We start from the raw sequence: 19701 nt of genomic DNA, 5'->3' as shown, positions 1-19701 counted from the left end.
AATTTTGGTATCTGAAAACTTCACATCTTGTAGCTGAAAACTTTGATATTTTGATATATCAACACCTTGAGGCTGCACACAGATGGCTCTGAACCCTGTCCGCCTCATCACCATAGCCAGTGTCTGAGTGACTTGGAGTATTTTTGGTGTCTTGGCACCTGGCCACAGAGAGAGCATAAAGTCCTGTAATATATAAGTTCTTCTGGACACTAGCATTCACAACATGTCAATATTCTGCAAACGTGGGCCCACTTGCCTACTACCACAGAATGGCGTTAAAAACCCTTTGCCTCTCAAGATGTGTTGCTGGAAACAGTGTAGGATGCAGGAACAGGGAAGCATGATGATGATGTTATGCCTGTTGAGAGATGGGAAGGCAACAGAAGGCCTTCTGGCATATTGGGCTGTATTAGTAGGAGCATTGCCAGCAGATCGAGGAAGTGATTATTCCCCTCTATTCGACACTGGTGAGGCCACACGTGGAGCATTGCGTCCAGTTTTGGTCTCCCAACTACAGAAGGGATGTGGACAAATTGGAGAGAGTCCAGCGGAGGGCAACGAAAATGATTAGGGAGCTGGGGCACATGACTTACAAGGAGAGGCTGAGGGAACTGGGGTCATTTAGTCTGCAGAAGAGAAGAATGAGGGGGGATTTGATAGCAGCCTTCAACTACCTGAAGGGGGGATCCAAGGAGGATGGAGCTAGGCTGTTCTCTGTGGTGGCAAATGACAGAACAAGAAGCAATGGTCTCAAGTTGCAGTGGGGGAAGTCTAGGTTGGATATTGGGAAACACTATTTCACTAGGAGGGTGGTGAAGCACTGGAATGGGTTACGTAGGGAGGTGGTGGAATCTCCATCCTTAGAGGTTTTTAAGGCCCAGCTTGACACAGCCTTGGCTGGGGTGATTCAGTTGGTGTGATCCTGCTTTGAGCAGGGGATTAGACTAGATGACTCGTGAGGTCTCTTCTAACCCTAATAGTTTACGATTCTATGGACAGGAAAAGGTGCACAAAACCTTCCTTTTGCTCGAAAGCAGCTTTTCTTCCTCCACAGCATGACTGGGTGGTGATGGTCCAGGTATGCAAGCTTCTTTTTGTTTTCTCTGTCATCCCAGAATCAATCATCTTTAGATTCATATTGCCACCTCTACTTACTAGTATCCATCTGTATCTCGCTGTACTTTAAAGTAATTTCTGGCTCTTAGGATACTTGCCAAATATTGGACACCTCCCATGGAGGGAAATGGCAAGATTATTTTTGTGTTTTGCCTCTTCAACTGGCATCACTACAGTATTCTCCTAAATAGTGTGGCAGTAGGCCTATCCTACCTGCACAAACTTGCAGTGCATCTGTTCTTCAGTTGGACTGTTTATTGAATAAATAACATCACTTTGAGATCTGATGCACAGTCCTTATCAAGCTGAGTGTTGCAGGCCCTAGTTAGCCTGAGTCACAACTTGCCCCTGGTGGGCAATTGGTTTGGACACTATAGAAAGCCTGCCTGAGGCTGCCCATCTATGGTCCTCTTATCTCAGGTCACCACAAGTTGCTGAAAATGTTATTGAAGAGTGAAATGGATAGTTGTTTGGTCCTGCTTACCAGGACTTCCTTTTGTTGCTAATGTGTTGGTACTTACCATAGTATATTATCATATTATGCTTCCTCAACTGAGTTCCCAGTGGAGGATGGAAGTCACAAGATTCTTCCATTGTCACTCACAGGGATATAAAGGTGACCTGGATTTCGTATCTGGGCTGCAGTTCAGAATAATTTCTAATTAGTAAGGTTCTCTGAGACTGCCCTTAAAACTGGCTGGGCTGGAGAGCAGGTCTATACTTAAGAGATGAAAGAGACTTATGTGACTAAGCTTCAACACTCAGGGTGCTTATTTACAATAAATACAAGACCTATATGTCCATGTGCTTGGACCTTGGCATTCCTGAATGTACTAATGATACGTGGAAGCCTGTCAGATTACAGGCTTCTTGTGATTATCTCAGAGAAAAACAGGTTCTAGCCATTTCTGTTAGCTGCTTGCCTAGCAGAGAGGAAATGTGATCACAAAGATAATGAAGTAATCACTGTAACACTCATATGGAGGATCTCTGATGGGGGGATGAAGGTTCAGACTTTCCTCTGGGAAAGGAGCTAGAGAGAGCTCATCTGAGCAAGTTATCAATCTTTCGCTCAGGGCATTTAGAAGTCAGTGTTAGCTAATTATTCTTTGAGTAGTGTCCCTATGGGTGCTCCTCTGTAGGTGTGCTTGCGCCGCTGATCAGAGAACTTGGGTAGCAGTGTCTGTTAGGCCTGCACCTGAGGCTAGTCAGCGTGGGTGGGCTAAACCCTCTCCTCCCCCCCCCCCCCACATCAGTTCCTTCTCAAGTGCCCCTGGCTAGAAATGGAGCTATTCGTAGTTTTTTTTATTTTTATTTTCGTTCTCTCTCAATAAATAAATTAAATAAAAGACTTTATTTTTCCTGCTTTTTCTTCACTGGGGACCCTTTCCATAATGGGTATGACCGGTTCACTGGGCTTCAGAAGTGCCTCTCTCACCAAGAGGCGATCCCCGTCGTAGACCAGCACTGCCAGTGCATACGCTGCCTCAGGGAAGACCACATTCAACAAATGTGTGATCTCTGCCAGCACCTCAAGCCCAGGTCTCGTAAGGATAGAGAGCTCAGACGGATCATAATTGAGGCCGTTCTCCGACTCTCTCTGGACATGCGCTATGAGTCACCTGGCAGACATGAGTCTTCTCTGCAGCCCTCAACATCTAAAGGCTGTGCGTCAAAGAAACAAGCTGCTGACTCCTAATAAATCATCGGAAAAAATAGCAGGAAGTCCTCACAGGGAGCCCTGAGATGACTGCAAACGATCTCTGGCATACTCGGATCCTTGATATCATTGGCACTGGGACAATCCCACCCCGGTACCTATGGCTCACGGAAATCTACAGAGGCAGATACCATTGACGAGCCTACAGACTTGATGGGCATGGGCACCAAGTCAACGGCACTGAGGGACCAGGACAGGAGTAAGCACTCCACTAAAAAGGCATTGCCAGTATGCAATTCTCTATCGGTATTGCCATCAACACGTCATCCGGCACCAGAACGACTGGTATGGGCAGGATCTCCATCCCTCCCGGTACCGCCAATGGCACCACGTTGGTTGGTACTGTCTGAATTCCAGCACTTGAAAGACCTCCATGTATCCAACATACCGGAGTTCCTCTTCTCGGCACGAGGACACCTGCACTGAGTCATTGCCCAGCCTGGGAGTCTTCCCCGCTGCCCTCCCATGCTCCCCCATTCTCTAGTGAGGGCTCAGATAGTGAACTGGAGGAAGTGGCATCACATTACTCCTCCCTAGCTCCTTATGGTGCCCAGTATCAACAGGGGCCCTAAGCATACCCTCAGATGGCTCCACCACCACCACCTTGGTACAGCCACCCATGGGCACCACCAACGAGCTCTATGCCAACACCATCCCAGTGGCCATACTGCGATCCTTGGGCTGCATATTGCCACCATATCTCTTGAGCATCTAGTGCTCCCCACCCTCCCAAGACCCCTCGAGGCACACCTCTTTGTGGCATCCAGAGCTTCGGAACCTCCAGAAAAAATTGTGGAGAAACAGGAGGGCGGTGCTCAGAAAGAGGTGAACCTAAGGACCATATTCTCCTCCTCCACCATCTCTGGCTGATTACTTTCGCCTCTTCCAGGACCTAACGTAGAAAGTGTCAGACACTCTCCAAATACCACTAGAAGAAGTCAAAGACACCCACCATCATCTCCTTGACTTACACCATTCATCTGCATCCTCAAAAATCTTGCTACACATTAATAAGGCCATTCTGGCCCCTGCAAAAATCATTTGGCAGACCCCAGCATTGGTGGCACCTACCTAGCAAGGGAGACTGAATGCCTCTTCTCCAAACCTCCACCCAACTCCATTGTGATGGATGTGGTAAATTCCCACAGCTGTCAACACCCAGATGAGGTCCACTTCCTATGATAGCGACTGGAAGTGTTTGGTCCTTTTCAGGAGGAAGGCATACTCCTCAGCCACTCTTCAGTTTCGAATCACCAATTACCAAGTCCTGATGGCGAAATACAACTACGTAAACTATTAAAAACTGAATTATTTTATTGAGCAGCTGCCTGAGTAGCATCACAACCAATTTAAGGCCATCATCCAAGAGGGACAGTTAGTTGCCAAGACAACACTACAGTCTGCCAGTGATTCAGCTGACACAGCAGTCAGGTCCATCTCCATGGCTGTGGTAATGCGACGTGCGTCATGGCTCCATATGTCAGGCTTCCAGAAGGAGGTACAGTCGACCATTGAAGACCTTTCCTTTGAAGGCACTAAGCTCTTTGCGGAGAAGACTGATGCCTCTCTTCACACCCTGAAGGATTCCAGGGCTGCTCTCCATTCATGAAAAAAGAATGAGGAGTACTTGTGGCATCTTTGAGACTAACAAATTTATTTGGGCATAAGCTTTCGTGGGCTAAAACCCACTTCATCAGATGCATGCAGTGGAAAATACAGTCGGAAAATATATATAATACACACACACACACACACACACACACACACACACACACACCATGAAAAAATGGGAGTTGCCATAACAACTCTAAATCTACATGCGAGGACAAAAGAGAAAATTTAGTCCACAGCCCCAGCACAAACCATGCACCTCCCAATACCTGGCTCAGCATTACTACAAGCCACACAGGTGTAAACCTTCTGGCCTGCAATCTTCCTTGTTTCAGCCATCCATGTCCAAGTACCAATTTTGATGTGTTGGTCAAGGCGTCAATAGACCACTCCCCACAACCGCTACAGCTGACCACTGCTATCCCATGGGGAAGGGAGGTTGGAGACCCATACTAGACGTCAAAGCTCAAAAATTCAAGATGGTCACTCTAGCAATGATCATTCCAGCATTGGAACAAGAAGACTGGTTTTTGGCCCTTGACCTTCAGAATGCCTACTTTCATATCTCAATCCTACCGACTCAGACAATTCCTCAGATTCACTCCATGACGAGACCATTACCAGGACAGGGTACTCCCCTTTGGGCAATCATCAGCCCTGAGAGTATTTTCCAAGGTGCTCTCAGTAGTGACTGCACTCTTATGCTCCCAGGGGATCGTGATTTACCCTTATCTCGACTATTGCATCTTCAGAGCCCAGTCTCTCCAAGAGGCTTGCCAAGTCACCAAAGCTGCAATGCACTTGTTCATAGAACTGGGCCTACTGATCAATGCCCAGAAATCAACCCTTATTCCGATGCAACACCCAGAATTCATAAGCACTGACCTCGACTCTTTACAAGCCAGAGCTCTCCTACCTCAGCGCAGATTAGTCTTCCCTGGCCACACTCATAAAGATTGTTCAAGCAGTCTGCAAATATCAACCAGATGCTACTTCCAACTCTTGCGGCATATGGCAGCAGGCACAGCGATAATACCTCATGCCAGGCTTCACATGCGATGCCTCCAGATTGGTTCAGCTCAGCGTACAGACCAAACAGGGACCGACTAGACAAACCCCTGTCACTGCGTAGCAGGACCAAAAACTCCTTAGACTGGTGGAAAGACACAGACAACATTTATAAAGGGACCCCCAATTGTGGGGAATGCATCTAAATGACCGCACGACACCCCCCAACCTAAAGCAAATACTCACCAGCAACCACACATCACTGAACAAAACCACTAACCCAGGAACCTATCCTTGTAACAAACCCCGATGTCAACTCTGTCCACATATCTATTCCAGTGACATCATCATAGGACCTAATCACATCAGCCATACCATCAGGGGCTCGTTCACCTGCACATCTACCAATGTGATATATGCCATCATGTGCCAGCAATGCCCCTCTGCCATGTACATTGGCCAAACCGGACAGTCTCTACGCAAAAGAATTAATGGACACAAATCTGACATCAGGAATCAAAATACTCAAAAACCAGTGGGAGAACACTTTAACCTGTCTGGTCATTCAGTGACAGACCTGCGGGTGGCTATATTACAACAGAAAAACTTCAAAAACAGACTCCAACGAGAAACTGCTGAGCTAGAATTGATATGCAAACTAGACACAATCAACTCCGGTTTGAATAAGGACTGGGAATGGTTGAGCCATTACAAACATTGAATCTCTCACACTTGTTATCTAACTGTCTGTCTGTACTCGGCTAGCTTGATTATCACTTCAAAAGTTTTTTTTTCTCTTAATTAATTGGCCTCTCAGAGGTGGTAAGACAACTCCCACCTGTTTATGCTCTCTGTATGTGTGTATATATATCTCCTCAATATATGTTCCATTCTATATGCATCCGAAGAAGTGGGCTGTAGTCCACGAAAGCTTATGCTCTAATAAATTTGTTAGTCTCTAAGGTGCCACAAGTCCTCCTGTTCTTCTTTTTACAAGTCACGTAGTCACCCACAGGGAGATCCTTTCACATCAACCTCCTGATTTCTGCTTTTGTCCCCTCCTGTCCCATATAAATTGAAGGCATTTTATAAACTTTCATGATATTCTCTCTCTTTCCAAAAGGTTGATCTTTACCAAAACATTCTCCTGAGGTTTTCTAAAGCATTATACTTCAAAATAATTTTCATTTATACAGTGTTTCCCATGACTGTCTCCATCTTTCATTCTATTTACATGTTGTTGCCTTAATATCCCACATAGGAAGTAGCAGTTACACATGGTATAGAATGAACTGGGTTGTTTTTTGGAGACGGGAAGGTGTTAAATTGCTCCTTATTTCCCTACTCAGTTGCTTTCCTAAGTGACTAGTTCTATTCAATAAGAATGTAATTAACAACAGCCTCATGGACATGGTTCATTCTCTGTGTACTATACACTCCAACCAGCAGTATCACTTCTATCCCACAGGCCACAATGTGGTATCTCCATTTTTTAAACAGTTCACTTGTCTGCTTATGCTGGATGCTTTATATTCTGATGTTCAGCCTTGCCCCTCTATATTTTAGACCTGAAATTCTCAGTCTGTGCTGGAATGTGCTGGAGTTAGTAGGCTGTTCTCGGCTACATTTCTTTTTAAAAGATTACTTAACTATTTACCTGAGGGATTGAAATGGCCCGATTTTCAGTCAGGAAATTAATGCCAATTTTATTCTTTCAAAATACCCAATTATATATTTACTCATCCTTGAGAGCCAGTAAATACATGAAAAAAGAACAGGAGTACTTGTGGCACCTTAGAGACTAACAAATTTATTTGAGCATAAGCTTTCGTGGGCTACAGCCCACTTCATCAGATGCATAGAAGGGAACATATAGTAAGAAGATATATATACATACAGAGAACATGAAAAAGTGGAAGTAGCCATACCAACTGTAAGAGGCTAATTCATTAAGATGAGCTATTATCTTCTGTTGTCACGCAAGCACATACAACCATATTATTGTGGACATTGCTCCACCCATCAAGACTCGGGTTAACAATGTCATCCTGTAGACCTTTTGCACACTGCTCAATTTCTCTTTCATACACTTTATCCAGCAATTTGCCTGTGACATCTGCTCTGTTGGGTGGACTGTATCTTGGTCTTAATGACTGAACCAGTTAATGAAGTGTGGGATCTCAATCATATGGAAAGGAGAGTTTGTTGCATAAACAAACCGGGCAATTTTTTCATCAATTACCTCTTTTTGTAATCTGTTGGTTCTAATCACAAACTTATCTATGGTTGTTTCTGGATGACGGAGGTTTTTTTTTTTTTTTTTTTTTTTTTTTTTGCTACAGGTGATGTACTGTAGCTATGTGACATACATGATGTGACTGAAACACTACCATTTGCAGAGAACTGTGAAACTATAGAAAATGATGGTGATCTTGAAGCTCGATATTCTTCAGAATCCTGTATGTTGAGGATGGATTCTCCTAAACAAAATAAGGCAATGCAGTTATTTAATTATTACCACCAAACTGCTCATTTAGTATTACTCATTGCATTCACTGACACTCAGAACTACTTTAAAGGTGAATTTGTGAAAGGAAGATCTGCCTATTTCAGCTATTTATTTTTTGTCACGCCTGCATCTAAAGTGATAGTAACATAGAGTAACAACTATATTTTTTGCTCAAACATGAGAATTCAAGAATAGTCCAGAAAGAAGACAGGCAGTCCTTAAGAAAGAAGTATGAAATAAAAAAGTTTGCCAACCCGAAGACCCTGTATGTTCAGTCATGTTCCTTTCATCATCTTCAATGCCGCTTCCTCCTGAGAAGAAACACTTCTCATGACGTTGTTTCATTCGGGCAACCAGGCCTTGCATTTCTGCATTGCACTGTTTGCATTTTGCACACATGCCTGTCTTACCCATAGGTAGAGGAATATTCCCAAACTGGGTCTCTTTTACGGCCTGCTGCCATTATAGGTTTTCCCTTCTAGTGAGAATGGTATGGTAGATATCAAATCAATGAAGGCTACACTCAGAAGGACTCAAGACTTCTGGAATATGCTGCTCAAACAGTTTCACTTTTGTTTCTACTGCCTGTCCCTCCCTTCTCACATATATCTCCAGACTGCTTCTCCTTGTCCAGATCTATTCTGCCCCCAACAATCTTCTATTCATTGAACTTTTTGAAACTTTGCACTTTAGAGAGAGGTAAGGAATTGACTCTGTGTACACAAATTTGCAGAGGGACAATAGGGTTGAGGTCTGCTATTTCTCACCTCTACATATTTATTTATTTATTTATTTAAAAATATTTTTGCTGTTAACAAGCACGTTATCTCTGGGGAGACACATCCACAGTTTGAGACCTTCAAAATTAAGCATCTCTGATGGTATCTTCTAGACTGAGCACTGAGTCCCATTGCATAGTTAGAAAGATTAACCTAAATAATCTATACAGAAGCCCCTGGAACCTCATCAGAATAGGTCCCTAATTCATGAACTATTGGAACTCAATTACAAAACTTTTCTTAAACATTACATGAATATATTGTCTCATACTATGGGATTATAAATTCTAATTCTTATTCCATGATGAGATATCTTTGAGCTATAATGTATCTTAATTAAACTCTCTTTAGATAGGTTTTTTCCTCAAAAAGCATTTTATCAAAAAAAATCTGATTTAAATAAAACTGATTTTTTTAAATCTATTTTTATCCACCCTGTTTGTGTGACCTTAGACAAATCTCTGTGCCTCTGCCTCAGTTTCCCCATCTGTAAAGTGGAAATGATACTTTCTTTGTAAATTGCTTTGAGATCTATTAACACACACAAAGTGCTATATCAGAGCTAACTATGAGTATTTCTTGGAGAGATTATTTCTTTCACAGCTGTCTATTGTATTCTATTTAAGTTCTTATGCTGTGCTCAACCCTGTGATATTGAATGGCCTTTCCAGCTAACAGTGTATCCTTATCTACTCTCTACTCTTTTCCCTCTTATTTCTTAACAGCAGGAGTTAAGGGAACAATGTCTGTCCCAGCTTGAGTTTCGTGGGGTTCTTTGTTGGATTTAAGATGACAGCACTGAGCTAATTAGCCAGACATTCCTTGTTGTACAAGCCTTATGGTAACTGCTTCCTGTATTGCCTGGGTTTTCTCCTAAGCTTCAAGACTATCACTCACTAAAGTTTGTGTCAGAAAATGTAATTTAATGTGATTTTTAGTACTTAATATTGCTCTATAATTGATATAATTGTCCTCTGGTAAGACAACGCCTTTACTCCACACCCTGGTTTTCCTTTGGGCTGTGACAACAATTACTGATCAGGCCTCGTCTACACTAGAAAGGGTTTGCTATACTCGTATTGCTATACCAGCAAACGCTCCTAACACAGTTGCAGTTTATGCTGGCAAGAGAGTTCTTTTGCTGGTATAGCTCATAGCAATTCCCGGGGGGGGGGGGGGGAAAGCTATGCCAACAAAAGCACTTTTTGCTGGTATGACTGTCTACACCAAGGCCTTTGTCAATGTAAAAAAAAAAAAAATCACACCCCTGAACACCATTACTGTTCATAAGGTCTCTCCCTGACTTGCACAAACGTAGGTGTCATTTGCAGTAATAATAATGAAAGAAAATGCAGTGCAACCTAAGGCGACTGCCTTTCTTTGGATGCAGCTAGAGACAGGTGTCACGTTACTCGACTGCCATTGTTTGCTCAGACACAGGTAGCTCAATTTACTGCTGTCAGTTCCTAGGAGCAGGTGACACTGATGGCACAGTGAGGGAGGTGTTCAATCCTTTTTCGGGAAGCTTGAACACCAGCATCAGAGCTGTAGTTACTGCAGCGAAGTCTTGCCAGCCAGCAGTCCTCCCTGTGTCTCTTTCACCTTTCAGCAAAATGCTTGCAGCCACCCCTTCTCCAAATGCTAGTGTAGCCACTGTGCATTGCACGGAAGTCAGAGTGCCTGCTGCTTTGGCTGACCCTGAAAAGCAACGAGAGTGGAGTCGTACTGCATCGTATGAATGTTCTCCGCTCCCATTCGCCGCAGGCACCAGCTACAACAGTGCAGCATAGGGGGCTCCGCAGGGCACAGTGGCCCAAACACCGTTCAAATACTACCCAGATACACCTTTCAAAAGCCAGTGCTCCCACCACCAACGCTAACTCAAGTGCACAGACTATTTACAGGACAGGAGCAAGCCTTGAAGGCCCTGAGACTGAAGGTGGAAAAATGGAATTGCTTTATTTCGGCTGAAGAAAACTAAATGCTCTTCCTGGATAATGGCCAACAACAGCAGCTAATCATTGTCACTGGAGCTGGGGCAACCTGTATGCAGGTGATGGGCAGATACCAATGCTGTGCAATAGGCATCGGAGGGTGAAATCCTGACCCTCTTTCATTGACTTCAGGGGAGGCAGGATTTCACAGGTCAGATAAGGGAGGGGTTTGTGTGCTCATTTTGGCATTTATTAGGCACACGTTACTCTTTTTGACCCAAGCTGTTAGCCAATATTTGGGGTCTTGTGGATTGTTTGCGTTAAGAGATGGATGATAAAGTCAGGAATTTCTTTAATGCAATCCTATTTATTTACAAAGAATGTACAAAATCCTGGGTTCTTACACGAAGTAGGACTCAGACAGGAGGGAGTTTCTTCGCTCAAGATTCCAAGTCTCTTTTTCCAGCGTGCACTCTACCCAAAAAGCTCCCTCTGTCAGCTTTTTCTCTAAATCATACTACAAGAGCTTCTCTCGCTGTCTTTGGCTTTCTGCTGCCTCCTCTGTCTGCTTCTGCACATGTACCCAATGCACCTCTGCCAAAACAATACCATCCCCTTTGTGTTTGCATTCAGCCCACAGTGGAAATCCTTCACCTACACAGCTCAGCTCCTGAGTCCTGACTGACCTTGCATGTGGCCTGTGTTTTGGGCAGTAGCTCCCACTGTTTCAGCTATCCAACTGGCGCTTAACTGCTTCTTACATTTATCTGGAAAGAAGGGCACCTATTACACCCACCAGCTTCAATGAGGTTGTATCCTATTCCCAATTTAACAAAATAATGCTACAGTTAAACACAAAATGGGGTCCATTTTTGTAATCCCTATTTTCACTCACTCATCGCTTTCTGAAAAATATTCCCTTGGGCTGAATCTCATGATGCTTTCTTTGTGTCAAATGTGAATTTCTTTGTGAAAAATATGAAGAAAAGTGTTTAGTTTGCTAGAGAGAGTGTGTCCCTGGCTTGTTTGTAGGTATCATTCTTTCCCACACAATTACATTGCAATTACAATGGTTGGCCGAGGCGAGTGTTGGGGGATGTATGAAAGGATGTTGAAAGCTAAAAAGTAAAAAAAAAAAAAAAAAAAAAAATGTGCTGCATGGATTGATAGCAGGAAAACCATGCTTATTCTTCCCCGCATATACAGAAAACCTTGATGACATTCCTATGTAAGTATCTTTAATACATGTACAACTGGAATATTTAGCCAATCCATACACGAAAGCATATATAAAGCATATATATATACACGCACACCCATACAATTAGGAAAAGTTCCCATTCTCTTATACTACATTTTCTCATAAAAATCAAGATATTTTTATAAAACAAGCTTTTCATGGGTTTAGTTCAGAGTCATGATGCACAACTTTACTACATGGCAATAGTAATGGGGCACTGTTTTACTGAAAGCATAAAAAGGGGAAATGATATTTATTTTGTGCAATTAATAATTTTTCTTTCAAAAAAGACACTAGTTTTCACACAACTCTGAAAAAGCTGAACTTTGAAACTCCGCCTCCAATTCTGCAAAGTGTGGACTGCAAATTGCAGGATTGGCGCACTAGCATGGAAATAGTTCTTGAGGATTTTGACCGAGTTAAAAAAGAAAAGGGTTAGAAATTAGTTATGAAAGCTTGCAAATTGCATACGGAACTTATGCAATGTAAAACATTACAAAATCAGAGTTAGCTTGTCTGTGCATTCATACCTTTCTTTATAAAAGTGCATAGGTTTCAGTGTATTAGAGACACCTTCAGCTTAAAAAGTGATACCTCTCTCTGAAATTTTTTAAACCAGCTATCAGTATAAGATACATTTGAGATAACTATAACTAAAAAAGGCCAGAGAGAACAAACATTTCTATTGTTGTTAGTTTGTTTACATTATGCATTTGAGAACATGTGCACAGTTTAACTGTTTCCTCTGCACAGTCTATTAATTAATGAGTTCTCCTTTTGTTTGTGTGGATTTTCACATGGTTACAGGAGAGTTACAATTTCTGTCAATTTCTGCAGTTTTAAAAACAGGGATGGGGTGTTATTTCACTGAGGGTGAGGCTTGTGTGTTGTGAGGTTTTCTTAAGACCGGGTCCCCGTTGTACTAGGTGCTGTACTCATTCTTATCTTTTGCCCCACCAAAAATAGAAGATGCAAAATATACTGTATTAAGCCTTTCAGTGCAAGTTTTAATTCCTCAAGTCTGCAGGAATGTTGTACAGTAATACACTGATTTATTATAGACTCCCCTCAACACAGCCCCTACCACTTCATGATGTATTAGATATTGTAGAAAAAAAGTTATTCATTGTAATCCGGGCTAGTTTATTTCTTTTAAAATGGATTTTGAATGCTGGAGCATCACAAGATTAAGGTAGTTTAGCCTTCTGAGCTGACTGATACTTCTGATTTACAGCGGCAACATCAGTGGCAGATCAGAATCTGGCCCAGGGGAAGCTCATGTCCCACATTATTCAACTATGTGAAATATTAATTTCTTCAAATATTGTGATCCATGCTGAAAGACATCTGACTTTTAGCCGTCATTAAAATTAAGTGTCGGAAATGTGACAAAAAAAAATACTAAGTCACGTAATCCCACCCTCTGCAAAGAAAACTACCCGTCTGGCACTTCTGCTAATAAGGCTATTTCTAATACTTTAAAAGCATATCTACAGAGATTGCAGACATATGTTTATATTCTGATGACAAATACTAGATCAAGAAGTGAGTAGAATCAGGGGAGGAATGCTTCTCTCAATTGGATGGTGCAGTGATTACACAGTACATCATGAAGACAGAAATAAAACACAAATTGGCATAATGTCAACAAGACTCTTGTATGATGGTGACTGTCTTAAAGGAAATAATTTTAGATTTGTAGTCTTCCCTGAAAGACTGAAGGAAGAAAAAGGTTTATTTTGTGATTATTATAATAATAAATATGGGGCTGCTTGCTCCATTGGCAGTAGGGAGACAATGAAAGAGAAAAGCTTTTACCAAGAGTAAAAAAATTATGGAGAAAGTGGTTCAAATCCTCTACTGAACCCTACATAAGATAACCCTGAGAGATGCTTAGGTGGTTATTCATACTGAACGGGAATATTACAAGAGATAGGGAATTCCTGGAGAGAACTTTCATCCCTTATCTAGATTAAATAGTTTGGTCAGCCCATGAACCTGTTATGATGACTGTCAGTCTGGGCTTATGGTGAAGTTCAGAAAATCTTGTTACTACATGATATGTTAAGATATCGTATTAGCCTGTGAAAGAAGAGGTTACACTACCTGGAAAATGGAGATTCTAAAGACGACATTGTTTGTGAGATGCTTATAAAGATATAATGAAAGACAAACTTATCAGCTTTGTCTTTGGCAGTGAAAGGGAAGGGAAAGCTGATCGACACAAATTATTAGATGAAATAAAAAAAAACTTGGCAAAACAGCAGAGAAACAGATTCTGAAAGAACCCTCAAGCAGCATATTACCCTTAAAGGCCAATTAAACGTCAGTCCGTCAGGAAAGATAGAGCCCCCCCCTCAGGCCTAATGAAAATTTATATGAGAGGGAAATAAAGCCCCCAGATCATTGGCATATAAATTTAGAATTCTAAGAGAAACAGGCTATCTTGGTTATTAGGGATACAATGAGTGATAGTTACATTTAGAAGAAAATATATTTGTAAGGTATTTTTGAAGTCTTCTATGTCCATCTGTATATCAAAACAAACAAAAAAAGCCCTGTTCTCGTTGACAAAGTACATATAATGAAGCAAAAATGCCCAAGCTTCCAGCTACCCAAATCACCATTTTTAGCCATTTGAATCAGAAGAAATCAGAAATCATCTAAAAGATGCCAGTGGGAAAAGAATTTAGCTCAATCTGCGTTTTCTGTGAGTACCCATAGATACCCTACCTGAAAATGTGCATTATTCTCTAGTATATTAGATAGCAAATGGCTCCCATATTGGGGAAACTAATGCATCAAACATTTATAAACTTGACAAAGATGAAGTGGAACGTGACACTCACAGACCCAATTTTTTCTTAACGTACTGTAAGTAAAAGGTCCTAGCTTGTAGGCTAGGGTATCTGTTACTGCAGATTGTAAACCGGGATCAGACTGGCTTTCCGTAGGGGTGACAGATGACTGACAACACTGAGATTCCTGGACATGATCCATTTATTCCAGTCACGAGGCTAGTCTAGCATGTGGTCCTCCTTAAGTGCAGAGAAGTTTTTGACTGTATCAAGTGGGATTATCTGAGAAGGCATGATAGGAGGTAGGCTTAGGAGCAAAACAATCCGCTGGATAGATGTACACTACAGCATGTAAATTACAAACCAATAGGGAGAGCAGATGTGTTTATTTCCGAAGATAGAGTAGGCAAGGATTCTGCATTAGCTCTCCTCTTCCCTCTTATTTCACTTAGAGAGTTAGGAGCAACGTGGAAATACATAGCTCACATCAATTGACAAGGTGGGTAAAATTATCAAAAAGCACTTATGTGATTTAGGAGCTTATGTCCCATTTTCAAAAGGGACTTCAGGCACTTAGGAGCCTAAAGATTGGTCAGAGACCAAGTGATCTTCCCATAGATCCAGTCATAACAGTACTGCCTCAGATTTTTCTCAATTGGCCTTAAAACCAGTGATCTTGCAAAATGCCTTTTCTCCTGCATAAAAAAGGGATGGAGGATCAGGAACCATTAATATGACTGGCATATAGGGTAAAATTTTCAGAAGTGCCTAAGTCACTTTTGAAACTGGGACAAAGGACTTGTCTACACTGGGAAGTTAGTGTGGCATAAGCTAAGGTGTGAATGTAAAGTGCAATAGCTATCCCCACTAACTCCCCAGGTGGACACTCTTCTTCTGTACTGCCCGTGCCTTTTCTCAGTTTAGCTTAGGCCACTTTGGACAAGACCATAGGCTCCTAAGTCACTTTGATGCTTTTGAAAAAAGTTACCCTATATATCAGTCTTATTAATGGTTTCTGATTCCTTTCTTAAGCAGAAGATAAAAAATTTGGTGTGATCACCAGGTTTGAGGTCATTTGTGCAAGATCTGAGGCAATGGATCTAATAATGGAACTATGGCAATAGAAGAAATTATACAATCCTTCCTCCTTAAACAGCTATAATGTCATCAATTTACCAAACTCTAGCCTATGCCTCTTACAGCGGAAAACAGAACCAGGACCGTCCAAGTCCTTCAGACACAATTTTCTAGGTTTTCAGGCATCCCCCTTGCATGTATCTGAAACCACACACTTCCAGGGAGGAGCGCAAGTGCTATTGTGTACAGAAGTTCCCCTTGCTCACCCTCTCTGAGGTGCCTAGTGTAACCCACACACCTTCTGGGTGTGTGGTGTTCTGTCCCATCTAGTGGCACCAAGACCACTTAGAGAGAGTTAAATGCGTCTGCTTTACAGCCTTAGCTAACAGCCAGTTGGCATTTAGAGGCAGTAGTAGAGGCTCATGCACTAAGCTCCAGCGGTCCCTAGTTCAATTCTGTTTGCTGACAGCATTACACTAGCACTGATGGTAACATTCTCACTCTACCATGCCTCATGTTCTGGGAGTGCAAGCCTCCCAGAAGGTGCACAAGAGTAGGTGGAAAAGAGGGACCCAGTGCCTTCAGCTCACCATCCTCATTAGCTGAGCATCCAGCCTGGGCAGCAAAAGTCTGGCAATATGTTCTATTGCAGAGGTCAGCAACATGTCCAAATTATACAGACAAAGTGTCTGTGGTAAAAATGTTGAGGTCCGTGGTAATTTCTCAAAAACGTGAATGACTGAATGACATAACCCCCACCTCCCCAATGTCCATCACTAATTACAGTAATTTTGTCAAGTGTCCATCGCGCAACATGGTGGTTCCAACCCTTGTTCTATTGAGCAAATGTTTTACTGGTATAGAAATTTCAATGAGCAAATAGAGCCCCCAAATGAATTCTGAAAAGAAAGCGTATTCTATTAGTATCCCTAAAGCCTGGAGAGTCATGCAGAAAAATAAACTTGAAGCGTTTCTAGTTTGTGGTTAAAACCCATCCTCTCCCATCACAAACATTTAAGTTCAGACTATTCAGCTAAAATATTCACTGAAGCAACTACTAGTCTTGAAAATTGTACATGGTATGGGGTTGATAGGCCCTAAAGATTTCTTGCATTCGCTGGACGCTGATCCCCAGAGTGCAGGGCTTCAGATGGGCTCAGCATGTGGAGAACTCAAGAAAACGAATTTTAAAACACCATTTAAATAAAACTGTCATTGATAAAAACTAAGCTATAATTGCCTAAAAATAAACACCAACATCATATCTCAGGCCCCATTGATTTGTTTCTGCATAGTTAGGGGAAAGCCAGGCTTATGATCTTCATTCAGTGGAGCAAGTCCCCATCCGATATGCTTGTCCTCGTTTGCAGTACTTTTGTATATTGTATAGGATTTTATATATTTCAATTTTAGGTTTTTATCACCAGCCTGTACTGCTGCTTGTTTCACAATTACAAAATGTCTAACTTTCTGAAGTCAAAAGCAACTGCTGCATATTTTGGGCAACTTGTCTTCTATCTGTATTGAAGTACATTCTTTTGTTACAAATATATGCTAATCATATTTTTCCATGTTCCAAGATCATTGAGGCTGCTCTTAGAAGTAATATGTAAATAACAGAATAAGTTCTTAGCAGATTTTTTTAAAAATAGATATTACTTTACACAAACAGTGTAACACTCAAAATTGGAATGATAATGATTGCTCTTGGGCCTGCTGTTCTGTTCCTTAGGTATCCAATATCCCTTCTTTTTCCATTCCTTTCCCATTGACTTTAATGTGGTTCAAGGAATTCAGGGGTGGATCCAAATGTGTTAGGCCCTCCTCTTAGTGAAGTCATTGGCAAAGGGTTGGGTGCTCCAATCCATATAGTGGAGTTTCTCAAATCCCTGGGAATTGTCGTTCGTTAAATAAAAATAGGTTGTTATAAAGAATGTTGAGTCAGCAATCTCTTGTAATGGGTATCTTGCCAAAATTAACTACGTCTGAGCAAATGGATGTCATCACTAAGCAAATATTTTACTGACAGTGAAAACTAACTCTTTACTTTTGACAAGAACTTAAGATAGTAATAAAAAAAAAAAAAAAGCACTCCGTGGTAAAATACAGCAGCTAATAGATTTGTGAGATATTGAGCATATATGCTATCACAAAACAATCAGAACATAAAGAATATAAAGATTTCAACAAATTCATAATTATGTAAATACCTAAATTAGAGGTTTTAATAAATGCATTATCATTTTCTATATACTGTCATTACTGACTTATTTGATTTTTTTTCCATACTGAAAATGATTTTTTTTCTCCTCAGATTCTAATTTCAGCACCTCATCTTTGATTCACTTAAACTTGTTGGCAGGTCCTGGTTACCATTCTTTCCAACCCAAACAATTCCGATGGTTGGGTAAGAATAATGTTGGAGGATGTAAGGAAGCATGTTGAATGGCTGATAAGCAAAGTTTTTGTTCTGAGAGGACTTGTAGAAGGAAAACTTACTTCTCCCTGCACACGTATACAGAAAACCTTGATGAAACTGATGTGTAAGTATGCTTTGTGTGTATGATAATTTGTATAAATTGCAGATTCACATAATAAAACAAGCATATGACAAGACTATAGGTGCAAAATTCTCATTATACTAACTTTTTTTTAAAGAAACCAAAGACGATTTTTTTAAATAAAGAAACTGTAGTTCTTTTTCCTGGATTTAGTCTCTTAATGACGCAAAAACCATGTTTCAAGATTGCAATGACAATGCTGCTGCTGCTATTTCAGTATAAATAGATATTAGAATTATGCTAAGTGGGTATTTTTAATATAAAGTAGTAATAAGGGGCTAATGATTTCTTTATTTTGAATAATGAATGCTAACCTCTTTCTTCAAAGATAAATTTAAAATAGATGTTAAACTGTTTATGATCTAGTTTTATTTTACAACTGGAATTAAAATACCTGATGGTTATAAACTATTAAAACTCAGATCAGCCCTCATTATTTTTATCTTGTTCATCTCATCAGACTTCCTATGTGCAAGCTAGAGAAACAGGATCCCAAATTAGGCCCAGTTGTTGTTCGTTCTTTATAACTTAGCCATCTAAATGATTCACCTTTTTCTCATGTGGCTGTATGATAGGGATATTTTGGCTGTATGCATCCTGGATGGTGCAGGCAGGAGAGTAATTGGGTTTAGAAAGCCCCAGGGTTCAGTTCTATATGGGGAGGCAAGGGTTAACCAGTCAGCCTGAAACAGCTGCAGTGTGTTAGCTTTAGAGGAAACCCAGCCTGGAGAGACAGTGCAAACTAGCAGCAGGGGTCTGGGAATGGCTAAGTAACTCAGTGGTGGGACTGGAGAACTGTGCTTCCTGGTGGGGTAACACTACTAACTTCAGCATAACTTTGTTTTCCTTTAAAACTGAGGGCCTAATCCAAAGCCTACTGAAGTGAACAGGAGTCTTTCCATTGACTAGAAGTTCTGGATCAGCCCCTGTGGTTCTTTTGAAACTGCTTTTGTTTACAAGCTTTACTTTCTCCTTGCTCTGAAGAGGAAAAGGACTGTGGGGCGTTAGGCCCATTTGAAGGCTTTAGTTCTCACTCAGTCCCAAAGAGAGTAAGTGAAGCAGAAGATTTGCTTTGCTGAGGAAGAGGAAACAGTCTCAGGAAGACAAGCAAGTGTGGGGAGCAAGGGTGGAATGGAGTTTCTCTCTCTTTAGCACTGAGGGACTGCTGAGACAGTACTCTGGAACCAGGGTGGATAAAAATTGATTCCAGTTTTTTAAAAAATTGTTTTTATTACATTTTATTTTTTTAAATTTAAATTAAGTATAGGTTTATTTTTCAAAAAATAAAACTATTTAAAATTAAATTTGAAACTGAAAACCTATGTTAAGGCATTAAATTACCTATTAA

The sequence above is a fragment of the Chrysemys picta genome, chromosome 11, assembly GCF_011386835.1.
Source record: "Chrysemys picta bellii isolate R12L10 chromosome 11, ASM1138683v2, whole genome shotgun sequence".
NCBI lineage: Eukaryota > Metazoa > Chordata > Testudines > Emydidae > Chrysemys > Chrysemys picta.
Note: the sequence above shows the minus strand (reverse complement) of the source record.